The following is a 16,988-nucleotide window of genomic DNA, read 5'->3' as shown; positions in this document are numbered from 1 at the left end:
TTATCCCACAATTGAGACTCACCACAACGTGTGACATCTGTCAGGCATTCACTGTCACAATGCAGCTTGACTGTCTTTCAGACAACCTCAATAATATTTTTAAATTGGCAGAGGCAGCAGGCCATACGGCTAGGTAAGATCCTATAAATGGAAACACAGGTAATTAAATTCGTGGTAAAAGAGTTACTTGAGAAGGTAGAAGAGGTAGGCCAAGGCCACCACAGACCAGTGCAAAAAGGAGTTCTTGGGGCATATGGACTGCAGAACTGGATAGGGGCCGGTTGGCCAATTGCTGCTCTTGACTGTTGTAAATAAATATAGAGGAGGAGAGAGGTGCCCAACAGAAGGATTAGGATGGCAGTAGGTATGGTATGCCTCGAAAAAAGGGAATAGGGATTAGCATTGGGTGACACTGATCTGTAGTTTAAATCCGAAGTATCTCTTTCCAACCCGAAAGCCTCACTTTGGGTTGAGAGTACACAGGAAGAAGGCACACTTCTAAGAAGAGTCTGAATAAGACCGCACCTTCTGGAGTCCCTTTCTCAGGTCCTATTTGTGAGTAGTAATATATTAGAAATTATTCTAGTAATAGAAAAGTAGTAATAGAAAAGCATCGTGTGGTTAAACAATAACAGAGGTTGCTTTGGCCAAATCTGGACAAAAGGAACATTCCAAAGAATAACATTATCATTATAATAAGTTATAACATACTTAACTTAAAAAAAAGCACATGAGTTCATAATGATACTCAAAATGAAAGTGGGGGGGCTCTTCATTATAGAATAATGTCAGCTAATAAATGGAAAAGGAAAGATAGAATTAGGAAAGTGTCATTTGGCAACTATCAATGTAATAATCGATTCAGACAAGGATTATCATTGATGCACATTTGGGTGAAGAGTTGTTTGAAAGTAGGATCTTCACTGATCCCAAACTTTCACCCCACATATTATTTTTCAATTACCAAGGGGAAAAATAACTTTACAATGGAGAGATATGGAAGATACCACCTTAATCAAGTGATCAAACTTAGCACTGGGCCACCTGAAGTGATGAAGTATGAAGGTTACATCACCTATATAGTATTCTTCCCCAAAAAGTTTACTTTGAATCTAATGAGGAAACGGACAAATCCAGATTGTTGGGCAATTTATAAGACAACTGGCTTAGCCTCTTCAAAAATGCCAATGTCATAAAAGACCAAGAAAAAAAATAGCAGGGAAATATTGTAGATTAAAGGAAACAAAGACAAGACATGCAATGCCTAATCTTATTTGGACCCTGTATCAAAGCAAAACACACTTAAGGAATGTTATTGGATTCTGGCCAAGATGAAGTAACAAAGACCAATTTAACCTTGCACCTGAAGCAATGAAAAAATAAGACAGAACATATGAAAAAACACTTTTCAAGAAACTGGACCTCAGGCAATAAAGTTCAGTAATCCTCATGAGTTGGGAAATAAATGAAGTGATCCCTATAATTGCCCTAACTTACTTCTCTGAGAGAGTTTCCAGGTCATGGTACAGGGAAGAGAAGTCCAGGCAGAGACTGGTGGACTCCTGAACTGACGAAATGGAGCTGACAGTCTGGGAAAACCAAGGTAACTAGAGTTCAAAAAGCAGAGTATCAGGGCTTTCCTGGTGGCGCGGTGGTTGAGAGTCCACCTGCTAAGGCAGGGGACACGGTTCATGCCCCGATCTGGGAATATCCCACATGCCGGGCTGGGCCCGTGAGCCATGGCCGCTGAGCCTGCACGTCCGGAGCCTGTGCTCCGCAACGGGAGAGGCCACAACAGTGAGAGGCCCGTGTACCGCAAAAAAAAAAAAAAAGCATATCAGAGACAAAAGAAGTGCACAGACAAAGAAGTCTGCAGATATGCAGAGGGATCTCTTGAGAATTCAACAAAGTATTTGTCAGTACATTTGTGGGAGGAATTACTTGATGCCAGGAAAAGGACCACATGAAAGGATTAATAATAAGAATAACTGGATATCACACAAGGTTGTAGGAATAGTACCTGTTCTTACAAGTCAGACTGGAAAACCTCATGATACTCAGAAAAGACCTGTCTCAGTAGTTGCAAATAATGTGCGCCAGACTAAAGGCTACTTGGACTCCTACCCAACGAATCTTAAAAGCTAGACCTAAAAGAATAAAATTGTTTTGAGTAACTTAATTTCACCCAAAACAAAGCCCAAGCATTTTATAGGAATATAAATATATATATCACACAATAAACTAAAACTCACAATAACTGGGATCATATGAAAAATTGCCAAGCATGCAAAGAAGTAGAAAAATATGCCCCATAGTGAGGAGAACTAACCCATAACCTATATAGATGTTAGAATTCGCAGAAAAGAACATTTAAAAAGTTATTATACCTGAAGTAAAGTTATTATAACTGTATTTCATATGTGAAAAAACCTAGACTAAAAACTGAAAATGTTAAGTACAGGCACGGAAAAGGTAAAACAGACCAAAATTGAGCTTCTAGAGATGAAAAGCAATGTCTAAATGAAAAAGATATTGAAAGGTTAATGGCTGATTAGACACTGCAGAAGAAAGGGTCACTGAACATTAAGGCATAGTAGGAGAAACTATCCAAAATGAAACAAAAAGAGTAACAAAACTAAACATCAACAAAACTTAATAGAGCATCAGTGAGCTGGGCAACAACTTCAAGTCGCCTAATACATGTGAACTTAGAGTCCATGAAGGAGAGGAGAAATGCAAACATTTGAAGAAATAATAGCCAAAATGTTTCCAAAATGGTAAACACTATAAAGCCACAAAGTCAAGAAGATCAATGAACTTTAAGCATAAGAAACATGGACAAAACTATACCAAGGCACAAAAAATAATCAAATTGCTCAAAACCAGCAATAAATAGAAAAATTTAAAAGCAGCAAGAGGAAAAAACTATACACTACATACAGAGGAACAAAGATAACAATGACAGCAGAATTTTTGTTGGAAACAATGTAAATGAGAACTCAGTGGAATAACATCTTTAAAGTAGTGAATTGAATTCTATCAAGCTAGAATTCTATACCCAGATGTATCAAAACAAAAGCAAAATAAAGACTGTCTCAGACATACAAAAGCTGCAAGAATGCTTTACAAGTAGAATTTCACTATAAGAAATGTTAAAAGAAGTATTTTCAAGCAGAAGAAAAATGACATCAGATTGGAATATGGATCTACATAAAAGATTAAGAATACAGGAATAGGGACTTCCCTGGTTGTTCAGTGTTTAAAAATCTGCCTGCCAATGCAGGGGTCATGGGTTCGGTCCCTGTTTCAGGAAGATTCCACATGCCACGGGGCAACTAAGCCTGTACCTCACAACTACTGAGCCTGCACTCAAGAGCCTGTGTGCCACAACTACTGAAGCCCATGCACCTAGAGCCTGTGCTCTGCAACAAGAGAAGACATCCAGTGAGAAGCGGGTGTACCACAATGAAGAGTAGGCCCCACAAAAAAAAAAAAAAAAATAGAATACAGCTATTAAAGAAATTGGATGTGCAGTTTAGAACCTTCCAACAAGGAAAGCTTCAAGTCCAGGTGGCTTAGCTGATAAATTCTACCAAACATTTAAGGAATAAAATAATGTCAATTCTACACAAACTCTACCAGAAAGTTGAAGAGAAGGGAATATTTCCCAACTTATTTATAAGGCCAACTTTCACCGTATCAAGATTAGACAATGACATTGCAAGAAAACTATAGACCAGTATCTCTCATGAACACAGAGGCAAAAATTCTTAACAAAATTTTAGCATATCAAATCCAGTATTATATAAAAAGATGATACATCATGTCCAATTGGGTTTATCTCAAGAATGAAAGGTTGGTTTAATATTTGAAAATCAATTTACCCAACTTAGTACACTAAAAAAGGAAAATCAGGACATCTCTGATGGGGCAGTGGTTAAGAATCCACCTGCCAGTGCAGGGGACATGGGTTTCAGCCCTGGTCCGGGAAGATCCCGCATGCCACGGAGCAACTAAGCCCGTGCACCACAACTAATGAACCTGTGCTCTAGAGCCTGTGAGACACAACTACTGAGCCCATGTGCCACAACTAGTGAAGTCCATTCACCTAGAGTTCGTGCCCTGCAACAAGAGAAGCCACCGCAATGAGAAGCCTGCATACTGCAATGAAGAGTAGTCCCTGCTCGCCACAACTAGAGAAAGCCTGCATGCAGCAATGAAGACCCAAAGCAGGCAAAAATAAATAAACAAATTAAGAAAAGAAAAGAAGGGAAAAATGACATAATCATTGCAATAGATGCAGGAAAACAATGAAAAGAATCTAACATCCATTCCTGATTAAAGAAAAAAACAGCCCTCAGTAGACTAGGAATGGAAGGAGACTTCCTCAACCTGATAAATGACTTCTACAAAACACGAAACATCATATTTAATGGTGAAGGACAAAGTACTTTCTTTCCAGGATCAGGACAAAAGCAAGGATGTCTACTCTCATAACTTCTATTTGACATTGCACTGAAGGTTCTAGCCAGTGCAATAGGGCAACAAAAAATAAGCCATATTCAGAATGGAAAGGAAGAAGTAGAACTACCTTTATTTGCAGATAACATGATTATGTAGAAAACCTGATAGAATCTACAAAATTGCTACTGGAACTAATAAATGAGTTTATCAAGTTTGCAGGGTGCAAGATCAACATACAAAAAGATTAATTTATCTCAACAAACAATCAGAGATCAAACTTTTAAAATACTACTTATAATAGAATCAAACATATAAAATACTTAGAATAAATCTGATAAAATATGTAAAAGACTTGCACACTGAAAACTGTAAAATATTGCTGTGGGAAATTAAGGAAGACCTAAATAAATGGAGAGATATAACGTATTCATGGATCTGAAGATTCAATATTGATAAGATATCAATTCTCCCCAAATTGATTTATAGATCAAAATCACAGTAGGCTTTTCTGTAGAAATAGGCAAGCTAATTCTAAATTTTATCTGGAAATAAAATTCAGAATAACTAAAACAACGTTGAAAAATAACAAAGTTGAAGAACAGTAACTGATTTCAAGGCTTATGAAGCTACACTTTCAAGACATTGTGATAGTAGTGTAAAGATACACAAAAAATCAAAGGAACAGAATAGAAAGTTCAGAAGTACAGAGATGTGGGCAACTGACTTTCAGGTTCAGAGGCATTTGAGAGGAGAAACGATAGTCTTTTCAACAAATGATTCTGGAACAACTGAATATCCAGTTCAAAAAAAAAAAACAACAACTTCCATCCAAACCATATACAGAAATGAACTCAAATTGGTTCAAAGGTCTAAATGTATAACATAAAACTATAAAACTTCTAGAGCAAAACAAGTGAAAAATTTTATGGCCTTGAGTTAGGCAAGATTTCTTAGATACAACACCAAAAGCATAATCCATAAAAAAAAAAAAGATACATAAGCCACCATCAAAATTAAGAATTTCTGCCCTACAAAAGACACTACTGAGAGAATGAAAAGATGAGTCCCAGAATGGGAGAAAATACTTAGCAACTTACACATTGGATAAAGGACTAATTTCAAGAATATATAAAGAACTCTCAAAACTCCAGAAAAATATAGAAAGATTCAAAGATATACATATGGAAAATAAGCATATGAAAAGATGTTTGACAAGATTAATCATTAGGGATGCTAGAGTGAGAAAAAATTGCACACCTATTAAACTATCAAAAATTAAAAATACTGAGCATAGCAAGTGTTGGCCGCAACGTGAAGAAGATGCAACTCTCATACACTGCTGGTAGAGATGTAAAATGATCAAGCCACTATGGAAAATAGGTATTTTTTAAAAACTTAAACATACATTTACCAATGATCCAGCCATTCTACTTGTAGGTATTTACCCAAGAGAAATGGAAGTATATATCCATACAAAGACTTGTACACAAATATTCATACCAACTTTATCTGTAATAGACAAAGACTGAAACAACTCATATGTCCATTAATGGTGAATAGATAAATTGGGGTACATCCGTATAATGGAATACTATACAACAACAAACAAATGAATTACTGATATATAAAAAAATATGGATGAAGATTAAAATAATCATGCTGAGCTTAGAAGCCAGTTAAAAAAAGTATACACTGCATGATTGCATTTACATAAAATTCTAGAAAATGCAAACAGAAAGCACATCAATGGTTGCATGGCGACTGGAAAGGGCAAGGAACGATTGGAAGCAATAATTACGAAGAAACGTTAAGAAACTTTCTGAGGTGATGGACATTTTGATTGTGGTGATGTCTTCATGGTGTGTATGTATGTGTGTGTGTGAACACAGATTACTCTATGTCAATTATACCTCAAAAAGCTGTTAAAAGAAATGATATTGTATGAGAGAGAATTGGGGAAAATTGAATAGTAACTCTTTATTAGGTAATATTATTGTGCAGGAATTTAATTTCTTCAATATTGTGTGTTAACAGTATTGTAGTTACATAGGAAAATAGATTTTTTTTTTTTTTTTTGCCATACGCGGGCCTCTCACTGTTGTGGCCTCTCCCGTTGTGGAGCACAGGCTCCGGATGCGCAGGCCCAGCGACCATGGCTCACGGGCCCAGCCGCTCCGCGGCATGTGGGATCTTTCCCGGACCGGGGTACAAACCCGCCTCCCCTGCATCGGCAGGCGGACTCTCAACCACTGCGCCACCAAGGAAGCCCCGGGAAATAATTTTTAATATCCAGAGAGGAGGACATCTAGCTGACAAGAGAGGGATCACAATTGTGGCAGATGCTGTTGGAGGCTGAGGAAGATGAGGCTAGAGCAGTGACCAATGAGTGATGGCATGGTGAAGACAGTCATTTGTCAGCTGACCTGACAAAGATGGTTGGAACAGACTGCTAAATGCAGGGTTCTTTCCGCATACTAATCTCATGCAATCCCCTCAACTAGCCTTGGCATAACAAAAACTTTCTATTAGCTTGCCATACTGGAGGGGCGATGGTACAATTTAGGGTGCAGTAAGCTGTGTAATGAACTGTCACAATAGGGTCTTACAGAAATAGATTTTTTTTAACGGAAAAAAAAAAGAAACTTGACCCTTCCCTCAAAACATATATGAAAATTAACTCAAAATGAATCATAGACCTAAATGGAACTATACAACTTCCGGAAGAAAACATAGGAGAAAATCTTTATGATTTTGGATTACACAATGGGGTCTCAGAAAAAGATTTCTTAGATAAGACACAAAAAAGCACAAACCATCTAAGAAAAATTGCTAAGGGCCTTCCCTGGTGGTTAAGACTCCCAGTTCCCAATGCAGGGGGCCCAGGTTCGATCCCTGGTCAGGGAAGTAGTTCCCACATGCATGCCGCAACTAAGAGTTCACATGCCACAACTAAGAAGCCCATGAGCCGCAACTAAGGAGTCCATCTGCTGCAACTAAGACCCAGCACAACCAAATAAATAAATTAAATCAATATGAAAAAAATTGCTAAATTAGAGTTCATCAAACATTTAAAACTTCTAGTATTCAGAGAAACTTTAATACAATGAAGATAAGTCACAATCTGGGAGAAGATATTTACTAAACACATATCTGAAAGAAAGGACTTTTTCCATTGCTTTTTATATAAAGCCCTCTTAAAACTCAATATAAATATCCAATTAAAAATGGATTTTAACAGACACTTCATTTAAAAAGATACTTGCACATGAATAGATACTCAACATCATCAGCTATTACAGAAATGCAAAATGTGGCAAAAACCACGAGATGCAACTACACACCTACGAGAAAGGCTAAATTTGTTTTAAAAACAAATATAATGATCAGGTGATGATGTGGATCAACTGCAACTCTCATAGACTGCTAGTGGGAAACCAAAATGGTACAGGCACTTTAGAAAACTGTTCAGCAGTTGCTCAAAACGTTAAATATGCACTTAGCATATGATGATGCAATGCAACCCCTAGGGATTTTACCCCAAAGAAATGAAAACATATGCTCGCACGAAACATATGTTCACACACACATGTGAGTGTTTTCAGAGGCTTTGTTCATAATAGCCAGAAAACTAGAAAAAACTCAAATGTTCATCAAACGATGAATGTGTAAACAAACTGTGTTTCCACACAAGTAGAATACTACTCAGCAATAAAAAGAATGAACTACTGACAGGTGCAACAAAACAGATGAGTCTCCAAAGAGACTGGTAAGAGAAAGAAGCCAAAAACAAATGGCTACATACCACATGATTTCAGTTATAAGATATTCTGGAAAAGGCAACATTATACGGACAAAAATCAGATTGTTGGTTGCCAGGGGCTGGTAGTGGGAGGAGGATGGATTGACTACAAAGGGACAGGAGGGGTCTTTTGGGATTTCAGAAGATTTCTTTACCTCAAATGTGGTGGCTACAGAATTATAAGTTTGTCAAAATACATCACAATGTATATTTATAAATAGTGAATTTTGTGAAATGAAAATTATACATAAATAAACCTGACTTAAGAAAATAATAAAAGAAAACTAAAGAAAAACAATTGAGTGAAAATAAATGTAAGAAAAATCAATTTACAGTTTTTCCAATTCAAGGGTCATCATGAGCATGCTTTCAATAGTTGTAAGTGACACTTGTGTTGTTCCCATGTCTCTGAAGGAGAAGCCCAAACATGCATGATATAAAACCCAAAGACAAAAATTCTAGACATAAAAAGATACTTAACATGTGATTACTTCAATTCTGGCTTCTTACTTGCCATAGATGGTAATTCCAAAGAGCTCTCATTGAAGAAATTTAAATTTGCATCATCAAATGAATGACCTTGGTGCTGAACAGCACAATCATTCTTTATTATCCTAACTTTTCATTTTCAATTGCATCTACCTCTTTGATCACTCTTTTTAATAAAATAATGTACCCCTTATTACTTTTTGCTTTCTGGGATAAATAATATTCCTACATGAATCTACATCTTCATAACTATATGTGTTCCTCAACACTGTTCTCATTCTCTGCTGGCTGTCTTACCCATATATATTCTTCCTTAATCCTTTTCTTTGCCAATAACTCTTATTTTCAATAACCCAGTTAAAATCTAAATTATGACTTTTCAGCCAAAGTACTCAATCTTTGACGAAAGCAAAAAAGAGCAGGAATTATCTCATGAGCCTGAAACTGTTGCAATACTTACAAATATTTTAATGCTGGCAATTTAAAAAGATAAGAATCTTTACCTGTTGTCAAAGGATTACGATTGAGAATTCTGAAAAATGGAATGGAATTAAAATTATCTGCATTTTCAATTACTTCCATGAAAGCTTATATTCAATTTTTTTGGTATGGAACTTGAAGGTTAAAAAAAAATCATTTTCTATTTTTACCTATAAATCACTCTAAGAATCTGTAAAACACTCTTTCATTGGGAACTACCCAGGTCTCTAGATGATAAAGTGGAGAAGAGAAAGAAACAAAAAAATAGAAAACAAAAAGTAGCTAGCAAAGAAAAAATATGCCAAAGAACTTTTCAGGTTAAAAACCCAAGAAGTGCCTATGCTGGTAGGAAGCCCTTGCTCTGTAAAAAAGTACTATTCCTAGTGTCCTCCATAATTCAAGGTGTTTTTCTTTCATCTCTACAAATTTTTAAAAATTTCATGATTTAAACTACCCAGTTAAAGACAAAAATAGGGCTAATTCCTTGGTTCTGGAGCCAAAGAAGGAGAGATAAATCCAATAGGAACTGGTGAAAGCCATACTCCCATCACATAGTACCATGTGTATTCTTCTATCACAGCCTTTGTTACTGTGTATGTAATCACCTGTTTACTTGTCAGTCCCCTAGATAGTCAGCAACTTGAGAGCAGGGACCACACTTTATTGTCATTATAATTCCTCTGCCTGACACAGTGCCTAATATTTACTAGGTATTTCATAAATGTTTGCTGAATAAATAAATAAAATTTTGTTTATATATCAATAAAATAAACAAATAAATTTGGGGGAACAAAATTTTATTCCAAAATGCTGGAATAGATTTTCTTCTTAGTTCCTTCTCTCTCTTTTTTTTTCTTCTTACTTCTTTAAAACAAATAGGGGAAAAAAGACCAAAAGAAACAGGAAGAAAGAAAAGAATATCTAACTTTAGGTTAACTCTACTCAAGAATTATTAGCGTATTTTTGAAGAATCTTATAAAGGTAATTACCAAAACTAGTATCTTTTGGGTTGCCAGGCATCTGTGATCAGCATTTAACAGTCAATCCTCACAGTAACCTTTATGTGATAGATATATTACCCCATTGTACGAATGAGGAAACTGAGGCACAGAGAAGTTACATAACTTGTCCTAAGTCATCAAGTTAGTAAGAAGCAGAGCTGGAATTTGACCTCACTTCTAACTGTAAAGCCTGTGTTTAACCTGAATGAAAAAAAAGTGGGGGTGTGTTAAACATATGTTAATTTAACCTTAATTTTCAGAGCACTAAATATAGATACATACCTTTTCAGTCTTCATCTACCCATCTGGGAAAGCCTCTATGAGAATTATATTTTCTCTTTTTAGTTAGTATTTATCTTTTAATTTATTTTTTCCTTAATCATCTCCCATGACAAATATTTAATTAGTCTATGGTCATTGAGACTTTAGAGACTTTTAAAAAAATATTGCAGGAAAATCAGTAAAAATGATGGAGGAAGGACATCTGAAAATTCATCCCTCCATAGAAGCAACAATACCAGTAACAACAGCAACAACAACAAAACTGGCAAAAATGGTCAGAATCAACTTCTTCTGAACTCTGGAGATTTAACCAACAGGCTTACTGCACATTGGGGAGCAATTTATTCAAGGAAAACAAATTAATTTCTGTAAGAACAATGAGATCTGTGTTGCTTGAACTTGTCCTTGACCTTTGCTCTCCATGCCAGTGGTAGTCTTGAAAAACAGCCCACATCCCTGGTACCAGAAGAAGCAGCATGGACTGGGAGGTCCTTCAAAGCCTCATTCCCAAAGAACTGTCATTGTTTAACATGTCTGGTGGTCCCCTGGAAGACATCACTTGAAAGGCTTGCCCTTTGACCTGACTGAGAGCTGTCTAGTGAGAAAAGCCATTCCTCAGGTTGCATTTCTGGAAAACGTTTTCAAGCAAATATTTTAACATGGCGGTTGCATGAGGCAATGGATAACAGTTTGGGGCAATAAACAGCCCAACCGAAAAGCTTAAAAACAAAAGCTGAGGAATGAGAAGTCCACAGAGACTTTGAAATGTGCCAATGTATTCCTGGGAAACTGGAAGACCAAAAGACATATTCCTGGGAATCTAGGAAAATAACTGTTAGCATTAATAAAAGAATTCATCAAGGTTGTAGGATATAAGATCAATATTACTTCTACACACCAGCAATGAGTAATCCAAAAATGAAATTAAGAAAAGAAACAATTCCATGTGTTAACAGCACCACAAGAAAAAAAATACTTAGGGAAAAACTTAACCAAGTAAGTCCAAGATTCACACTGAAAAGTACAAAACTGTTGAAAGAAACTGAAGAAGATCTAAATAAATATAAAGACATGCTGGATTCATGGACGGGAAGATAATCTTATTAAAATGTCACTACTTCCCAAATCGACCTATGGTTCCATTGCAATTCCTATCAAAATCTGAGCTGATATCTTTCCAGAAATTGCCAATAATTCCAAAATTCATATGGCAATTCAAGGAAACAGAATAACCAAAACAATGTTGGTAAAGAACAAAGTGGGAGGACTCACACATCCTGGTTTCAATACTTCAAAAGCTACTGCAATCACAGTGTGGTACTGGAATAAGAACAGACATGTATATCAATGGAACAGAAATGACAGTATAGAAATAAACCCTCATATTTATGGTCTATTGATTTTCAACAAGCGTACCAAAACAATTCAATGTGGAAAGAACAGTCTTTTCAAATGATACTGGGACAACTGTACATCCAGACACAAAATAATGAAGCTGGACTCCTACACTTCACACCATATATGAAAATAAACTCCCAATGGATCAAATATCCAAATGTAAGAGCTAAGGCTATAAAACTCTTAGAAGAAAACACAGGAGTAAATCTTTATGACCTTGCATTAGACAATAGTTTCTTAGATATGATACCAGAAGTACAAACAACCAAAGGAAAAATAGATGAATGGGATTTTATAAAAACTAAAAAGTTTGTGCTTCAAAGGACACTATCAAGAAAGTGAAAAAAACATATAGAATGGGAGAAAATACTACAGTTGGGAAGAATAAGAGGCAGTTGGGAGAAGCAAAGCATAGTGGTTGCTAGGTGTGACAATCTCAAAATTTTGAACTATTACAAATAAAACAGCCACCCTGAATCACCCCAAAGAGCAGACCCAAGTTATTTTTGGTTTTAGTGTTAATGCTTTTCTAAATCTGAGAAGGTGCCAGGATTCTAGTACATAGCAAAAAGTGATGACAGCACCCTGAAGTGTATAAACTTTTGTGTGTACATAGCTATCTAAAGGAAACCAACGCTAGCTGACTGGGGAAGCATTAGTGCGGCTCTGTGACCGCAGCTCAATTTGCCTTCATAGTGTGGCCACACTCCCTTATTGATATTCTCAACAATGAGGTAAATAATTCAATAGGGATAAGGCTTTGATTTTCCCCTTATTCTCTCTTAGTGCTTATGTTCTTGGTACCATATTATTTTTACTTTTTTTTTTTTTTTGCGGTACGCGGGCCTCTCGTTGTTGCGGCCTCTCCCGCTGCAGAGCACAGGCTCCGGACCATGTCCCACGGGCCCAGCCGCTCCGCGGCATGCGGGATCCTCCCGGACCGGGGCACGAACCCGCGTCCCCCGCATCAGCAGGCAGACTCTCAACCACTGCACCACCAGGGAAGCCCTTGGTACCATATTAATGTACCACAGAGAAGGCAGCATGTGAATGTGCTCTGTCTGGTTAAGTTATATAGCCTTTCTACATCGTAGAGTCCTACAGTTTCTAAAATCATGGAGCTTGTATTGTTAGAACCAATGAAGTGACTAAAAGAATTTTTAAAAATAAGCCATCAGTCTGGACCTTCATAGGTGAATGAAGGAGAAACACTATAAAATCAGAAAGAAAAAGTATACTTAACATTTAGGATTATCAACCATTGCTCCTTTTCCATAATATATTTCATTCCTGATTTTATCTGAAAGAGATATGATTACTACCAACATTCAAAAAGTGGTACTTTATTAATTAATAAGCTCTTGGCTCATTTTTGAGGTTGATTTCAGATATAAAATAGACTACGACACTGCTAAACTACTTCACCTGATATTTATCAATAACAGAGAGGCTTCATTCCAGTAATCTACTGACTTATAATTACCTGCAGCCCGGTGATGAATCAAGGTTTTGTGGGGCCTGAAGCTAATCTACTTTGGAAAATCCTATCAAATAAAAACATGCAAAATTGTGAATACAAAAATCGCTAGGACCCTTCTCAAGACCTTGGAAGGGACCTCTGCAAGCCAGGAGCCCTGAAGCCTAAGCTTCATTGAATTCATGATAAATCCACCTCAGCTGGGGCCCTTTCCCAAACTTATTTAATGCAGGAAACTTATAAACACCCCAGTAATATGTCATTATAGGTAGTAAAATGACTTAACTCAAGGGTGGCATCTTCCCTTGGTGGCTAGCCTTTGGAAAGAGATGCAATAAAGTTTATAACTCACCATGGCAAATGTTTCCTGAATCAAATTAGCTTTGTGTATTAGAAAGACTTATCCCAAAACAAAGACTTACTATACTGTGACAATCTTTTGAAAGTAACTGTGAACGAGTTTTAGGAGTACAGTACTAATTTATTTACAACACCAGATAGATCTGATTCTTTCATTACCTTTTTCTGTCATTTAAGAGGAACACAAATTCAAAAGGAACAAGTTGGTGCCTCTTCCATTACAAACCTTTTCTAACCTACCACGCATTTTCTACTTCATCACCCCCGTCCCTCACCTTGTTACCTTGCTGCATAGATGCTCGAATAGCTCTCACATATGTTTTCCCATCAACATCCATCTTTCTCCTTTCAGTATGAAAGTTTCTTGGGGAGCAAGTCCCTGCCCTTTGTATCCCCAGCACTTAGTACAGTGCTGACACACAGTGGGCATGGCACTCAGTGAATGTTTTTGAATGAATTCATTAATTTTTAAACTGTGATTTATTTATTTATTTATTTATTACCACAATGTATTTTCCTGTGTTGCCTACATAACTATAGTGAAACTCTGATTCTTATAATGAATTCTTGGTGTTATAGGATGTTTAGGAAAGGTGGTGAGTTTAAGACGTTGTATTGTCGCTACTAAAACTTCCTGGTGAAGGGACCTCATGAGCCTGCTCTCCGGTGTGCTGGAAAAGAAAAACTGACCCTTGATGCTATCTCCCCAAGGTAGGCATCAGCGAACTAACAAGGGAAAGGAAGGAGGGCGCTAAAGATTGGCATCTGCAGGAATTGCTAATCCAGCTCCAGACACAGCCTCAACACCTTCATTCACCCAAAATGTGTGAACTGTGTGAAACTGGATTTCTGAACCACAAGGCAGGTAAGAGAGTCTTTTTCAAAGCCAGGTGTAGAAGAGCTCGTTTTTACCTTGAGTCTGAAATCACCTTCGGTCCATTGAACATACCCTCTATCATTTATTTGTGTCATGAGAAATCACAGAATTTTTGAGCTGAAGGGGTGTAAAACCCACACTTCTTATTGAAGAGTAGTCAGCAAAGAAAGTATACTGAATTAGGCTACAGCAATGTATTTTCTTTATATTTTTCACACTACAGCTGAACACAAACAACGTCTTTTTCCATACCTCAAAGGTTCCCATTGGCCACAGATAATTCACTTCAGAGATATATGCTTTTTGAAAAATAATGTTCTGGTTGCCTGGAGAGATCCCTGTGGTGGGTGTTCAGGAATTCTTTCTGCCTTACCATTTAAAAGAGCTAATAATGCTTGGGGAAGCACCCACACCTTTTGCTCCCTGAATAATTCGGTGCTAAACTTAGTTCTTTGCAGCTCTGTGTTGCATACATTTTAAGCAGTTAGGAACTTCGCACATGAGGAGGATTCAAAGTTAAATTCAAAAGTGGAACTTCATGGACCATTCGCATATTGGAGAGGCATCAGTGGGTTTCCATGACAATGCTAATTTGACCGTTTTTGCTTGGTGCCTTTTATTGACCATGCCAAAGATCAGTACTATGGAAAGCAGAGCGTTTCATATATATGACTTATACAAGTCTCTTGGCCTCTTTGTTCCCTAGTTTCCTCATTTGAAAAAATAAAATAAATGGCTCTCAAGACATGTTTTCCAGAATTCATACTGGTCTTACACCCAGCTAATCAATAACTGCATGATGCTTTTACACACAGTTTCTTACATGTATTCATCTTCTATTTCACTTACTACTTGTGGAAAAACTGCATTCCATGCCGGGCCTGGATGTTCCAAAGCTCAGTTCTGTGAGTAAACTGCAACCAAGATTTCTACAAAAAAGGACACAAGCAAAAGAAGAAGAAAAATATGTATTCTTTCAGAACATTTATCCTTTGGCAATCATTCTAATTTATATATGATGAAACATAACATCACTACTCCCTCCATATACACTAAAGAAATCTCACTGTGGAAGATATTATGATTTATACTTTCATGATTATATATGTGGTACATTAGATAGAAAATAGTAAATGTTCATTAAATACTTGTGTTAAGTGATCTTTATTTCTCTAGAAAGGCAGCACTCTTGGCATTTTGGGCTGGATAATTCTTTGCTGTGGGAGGCTCTCCTGAACAGTTGGATGTTTAGTAGCATCTCTGGCCTCTGTCCACTAGATGCCAGTAGCATATACAGTTCTGACAAGGAAAAATATCTCCAGACACTACCAAATGTCACCTGCGAGCAAAAATCACCCGGGTTGAGAACCACTGCTCCATAAAGATTCCTCTGATCTGTGTAATAATTCTCACACTAATCTTTGCTAGAGACAAAAAGGATTTGCTACATAATTTTAGTAATATTTTTAATCATATTTCAAAATGAGTAACAAATTAATTTTATAAAAAATTAAGCTTTATAAAAATTCCAAATATAATGAAGTTATATTTGTAACTTACATAAACTGCCAAAAAGGCATTGGTTCACATGTATGTTTTTTGATAGACGGTATTTTATTGCAGGATAAATCTCTAGGAAAGGTAAAAGGAAAATATTGCCTCAATTAGCTATTAGATATCTAATTAGTAGGAATAACTAGTAGAAGTTAGAATGATAAAAATAAATAAGAAGCTTCGTTCTAATCTCCAAACCTTACGAATTACTATTTGAACCTTCCAGAGCCCCTAACCCTGACTTTATCTCTCTTAAGAGTCTCACCTTCAGGATCTTTATAAATTAAATATACAACTATAGATCTTTGTAGATTTTGGAGGTAATCTTTCCTGAGAGCAGAGGCATTGATTAGATTCCAACTTTTGTGACCTTATCAAATTCTAGATTATGAGCTCAACGTTTTTATCTCTATATATCATAATTTCTAATATTAGAAGGAATATTCTTATATTTACACATTTCCCAGTATAGTTCCGTTTCTCTAGGCCAATTCATTACCGGAAGAAATAAAGATACCTTTTCACAAAACTTGAAAGGATGTTACTCCTATCATTAATACGTAACGTTAATCCAGGATTACACTTTCTATCATATTGACTTTTATTCGAAAATACCTACTCTTGACGATAGCTGACTATCTTATTTCCATTGATTCCAGCTTAGTCTCTCATTTCACCTAGATCGGTATAACTGTCTTCTGACTGCTGTTTCCATCTCTACCCTCTCCCTTTCTAAAACATGCTCCACGGGATCACCAGATTAACTGCTCTGGCCTTGGAATCAGCCTCACCATCAGCAGGTGATTA

General features: G+C 36.6%; 1 long non-coding RNA gene across 1 annotated transcript; it reads right to left on the bottom strand.

The window, feature by feature from the left end:
• Nucleotides 1–20: 20 nt before the first annotated feature.
• LOC125965248 (uncharacterized) lies at nt 21–15,503 on the bottom strand. Its single transcript, XR_007478910.1, has 4 exons — nt 15,477–15,503; nt 9,213–9,284; nt 8,597–8,671; nt 21–141 (listed from the first exon to the last, which is right to left on the bottom strand). It is a non-coding gene; the product is annotated as an uncharacterized LOC125965248 (long non-coding RNA).
• Nucleotides 15,504–16,988: the final 1,485 nt, after the last annotated feature.

The sequence above is a fragment of the Orcinus orca genome, chromosome 1 (assembly GCF_937001465.1).
Source record: "Orcinus orca chromosome 1, mOrcOrc1.1, whole genome shotgun sequence".
NCBI lineage: Eukaryota > Metazoa > Chordata > Mammalia > Artiodactyla > Delphinidae > Orcinus > Orcinus orca.
Note: the sequence above shows the minus strand (reverse complement) of the source record. Positions and strands in the feature narration are given on the sequence as shown.